Raw genomic sequence first — 4,829 nt, forward strand, 5'->3', positions numbered from 1 at the left:
AAGAGAGAGACAGACAGCAGCACGATGCCACAGAACGTTACAATGACGGAGAGCAGACTCACTGAGATCTCTGAAACAGAGAGTGAGAGGGAGAGGGGGAGAGAGAGAGGAGAGTTTGATTTATTACAACCTTGAGAAGTAACAAAAATCGCAAGGAATTTAATGATTCTGGTTCAAATTCCAATGAATGCTTCCGGTTCCTTTATAATTACACTAATAACTATTTTAGGACTTGAATAATTGGTCATATCTATATACAAAGCACATACAGTATACTTTATATTTAAAAAAGGAAAGAAATGTAACGATTCTATTTCAAATTTCAATGAAAGCTTCCGGTTCCTAATAATTACACCAATGATTCTATTAAGCCTCAAATAACTGGTCCTAACTATATAGTAAACACAAATACTCAATAAAAAAGTTAGAAATTATATGATTCTGGGTTAAATTCCACTGAACGCTTCTGGTTACTTAACAATTATTCTAATGATTCTTGTAGGACTTGAATAATTGGTCTACTATTTACTAAATTATATATATATACATACATAAAACCAAAACTCATCTACTAAATTCAATAACCTAATTAAAAAATATTTGATAACATTATTTATATTTTGTTAAAGTTCCATTCAAAACAGTTCAGAATATCTATATTTAAACATTAGTTTATTTTAAACAACAAATTGTTAATTGTTTTTGTTTACAATTCATACAAAAACACATGCACAAAACTACTCCAATAAGTAAAAAAAAATCCTTCAGAGCAATTTGTAAAAAAATATATATAAGTATTTATATTTAATTCATATTAATATTTCAAAATTTCGGATTGTTATAAGAAAACAGTCATATATTACATTGATTTAAGTATCACAAGCCTTAAGTACACACAGCACACAGTAGGCGTTCTCGGTTCATTTCGAGTTGTGGTTCAGTGATCGATTCAGTCAGTGAGTGAGTCATTAGACTGATTCAAACTGACAACTCACTGTCTTTTTGACCAGTTCATTACAAAGAACAGATTGTGTGACTAAATCCTATCCCGCTGTCAACATCCTAACCTACTGGGACCACAAAGCAATAATAGAACTTCTTTTGGGGTACTTTATTGAGTGCCTGATTAAAAATACTGCAATATTTGTTCATATATGCTGCCTTAAAGGCACAATATGTAAGATTTTTTTTATTAAAATATCCAAAAACCACTAGAACAGCGTTATATATTTTGCTGACTTGTGTACTTACATTATCCCAAATGTTTCGAAGAATGTTTAAATCCAGAGAAATAAGCAATTTTAACTAGTGACACGGACTGTGTCCATAGTGTCATTGTGTCGCCTGCCAATGACGTCATAACCCCTCGATTTCCGGTTTTGTTTTGTAGAAAACATGGAAACACCAAAGACGCTTTAATATGTTGTGCGTTTTATTAGACCGGTGACGACCGCACAGAGTAGCATTATAACAGAACTTTCAAACGTATCTAGTATGATAAAACAGTGCTGCTTTTTTCCCCCCACATTCGCACGACCGGAAGGAGTGGAAGCGGTCGACTGTAGCATAATAAAAGCTCCGCTGCTTTCGAGCCGTGTGTCACTCTCGTTCAGCGGCCTCGTTTCGCTTCGACGGCTTTCAGCCTCACCCTGCTTCATTCTACTACGTTAATAAATCATTAGCTCATCCATGAACATGATTTCTGCCCGAGTCCCGTCAGATTGCATCGGCTATGGGGATGAAGACAACAACTCCCATGATTCCACACTCAGTCACAGCCTCATCAAACTATGCCTTTGCTTCTTTGTTTATTTTGAAGGCGCGCCCTCTAGCGGCGAAAATTACATATTGTGCCTTTAACTATCATTTCTCTTTTATTTTTTACTTCTATTGTCTATTTATTATCTGTGTATAATTTTGCCATCTTTCTCTCTCATCACATTCAATTCACATTGCAAACTCACAATATTATTTATTTTTCCATACCGCCGTAGATTCAGAAGCGGTTCAGAAATAAATCATCGGTAGATGAATGCAGACTTTAAAGAACAATAAATGGAAACGAACATCATGGAAATCAATCGGTTACAGTATTTTTTTTTAATGCAACTAAGTTCTCAGTTCCCAACTCCCAACAAGCTTGATTGCATAACCTGGGAGGATGAACACTGAGATATTTGAAAAGAAAATGTGCAAATGAGGTAGCGTTGGCAGACAGATGCTGCGCTTGGGGAATGACTGGGAGAAACCGAAGGAAGTGCAGAGAGAGAGAGAGGATCAGAAGGAGAAAAAGAAAAGGAGTTGGCGCATTGTGCCTGTAAATTACCACCGGCTCTCCCAACATTCACTAGCTCTTATCTGAATACAAAGCCAAGAAAACGATGGATTTATTTCCGAGCAGAAAAAGTGTCAATGCCAATGCCAATTTCCACAAAGATGTCCTCTAAACTGTGATTAAGCCTTATGACTCTGTCTCTCACAGAGTATGAGCTTTCAATCATGCAGCTTTTAATAACAATTTCTAAGCGTGTGCATGAGTGAGTCACTTGAAAAAATTAGACTTTGGCAACTCGGTTTCAGCACCAAACAGCGACTCTCCAACAAGCAGGGACAAACAAGTGCCTGCCAATCAAGAAAAACAAAGGGCCTGTCTGTCAGCCTGACTCTCGAGAGCTCTATTCAGATCTCACACCCACATAGATCCTCCGCTTACCCTGCACTCACATCACTTCCTCAAATGCAACACCCACCAGCTCTAAAAGCCCCCAGGGTGGTTCTACCTTGAGCTACTCTGTAATTTCTATTATGCAAGGAGGTTATATCGTATGACTATCAGCTCGCTCTTCATTTTCCTTGCTGTCATGCCGTCTTTCTCAGTTTTTGTTCCACCATATTTGCTTCTGCTCCCAACTACTGTTTTCCTCCATGCATTGCTCACACATTTGCAGGTCTCCAAAGAATCAGTCAGGGTTGGGCAAAATTCAGAACTGGATCCCTTTCAATTTATAATTTGGAATTTTAATTGAATTGGCTACGTCTTACAGTTGTAAAGGAATTTAAACTTGAATAACAGGAAGAAAAATTCTTTGGACTGCAGACAGTCATAAAACAGGGATTTCAGCAATCCAACATAAAATGGGAAAGAAGAAAAACGTCAAAGTCTGAATCATGTGGTTTAGAAGCCTTTGGTAAAATTTGAATATTGTGAGAAATTGTGTTCCCCTTCAGGAACTCGAGCTGCGTCGAAGTCGCTTTGGGAACGCCCCTGCGTGACCGCGTTCTGAAGCACGTGACCTCTTTAAATTAATCTTTGGTTTTCATCCTGAGCGTTTCAATAAATATACATATAATGTTAGTGTGGTAAAATGTATAAAGATTGTAAGGTTCAAATCCAAATCTAAATTAACCCATGTTTTAGACAGAAACGTAAGGTTAAAAATAGTATTTTTTCCTGTTTCACTTTGTTACTGTATGCTTGACAGCATTAATACCCTTCAGCAATAGTGCACATATGGGCCATACTATAAGCAAACAATTATGAAATTTTGATTTCATTTCTGAAACCTTCGCATGACTGCATATAGACACAATCTCTTCTGAAACATTACAGGAAAGGCATCATGCTTTCCATCCTCATCTAGCACCATCTTCATCATTCGTCTCCTTTGCCCTCCTCCTCCTCCTTTCTCCCCCTCCATCTGACTCCTCTCCTTCCACCCCTCTCATCCTCCCTCTTGCTGTTTTCCTTCTTCCTTTCGCTGTACTTTCTGTCTCTCTTCGGTGAATAATTCATCAGTCTCTGTATGTCAGTAATCACTACTTGTTCAAAGATATGATCAGAGAGAGAGACAGAGGGAGGAGAGAAGGGACTGATCTGTCAGCTTGAAGAAAAAGACGCAGATAGAGAGAGTGAAAAAAGGTAAATAGAAGGAGAAAACGGAAGAGAGTGGGACAGGACAGGAGATCAGAGATATGAATGGAGGAAAGAGGGAAATGGAGAGAGAAAGCAGTGAAAATCATAAAAGGAAACAGAGGTAGGCGATGGCAATAAAACACTGGTTCTCAATCGGTGACCTGCAGGTGACTTGAGTTGGTAAAGGATTAAAATAGAACTAAATAAGCACATTTATAAATCTTGATGAATAATAATAGATTTCATAATAAATTCTAAATGTAGTCATTAAAAAAATTCTAAATATAAAAGACAAAATGCACCAACATTAATTACCTAATAATAAACTAAAAACAAAAATTACTTTTGTTAAAATTGTGATATTTCTGTTGTCTCACTTCAATAACATTGCTACCTGCTATATGCTAATGTACATAAATGTTCAGTCCACTCTATTCAAGTTCATTAGTTACAAGACATTAATTTTAATTAAATGTGAACAATGGCAAAATTATGGATTGCTAAAAGAGAGGTTTTAAAACAGCCTCAGGTTTCAAGGCTATAAACTGAGAATAATTTATATACTACTTAAAAATGTAGGCAGCTGTTGTTTCTCCCCAGACCTAGAGTGTTAGGTGGGCCACAATTTTTGGTTTAATGTGGTCCACCAGCTGAAAACATTTCAGAAGCACTGTCATAAAGGATGGAGAAAGTCCTAACTATGTTTTATGCCATTTCTAGCTGGTCATTAATCGGTCACTTGCTGATGCAAGCTGGTCATCAGCTGGTTGACTAGCGACCATGATCCAAGAATCAACATGACCACTTTGAAACTGGAAATGAGCAGCTTGGACCAGCAAATGACCGGTTTAGACCAGTTAGAAGCCATATATATTCACTGCTTTTTGCATCCTTTATCAAAGTGGTTCTCAAACTC

The sequence above is a fragment of the Sinocyclocheilus rhinocerous genome, unplaced genomic scaffold (genome assembly GCF_001515625.1).
Source record: "Sinocyclocheilus rhinocerous isolate Xijiao unplaced genomic scaffold, SAMN03320098_v1.1 scaffold220, whole genome shotgun sequence".
Lineage (NCBI taxonomy): Eukaryota > Metazoa > Chordata > Actinopteri > Cypriniformes > Cyprinidae > Sinocyclocheilus > Sinocyclocheilus rhinocerous.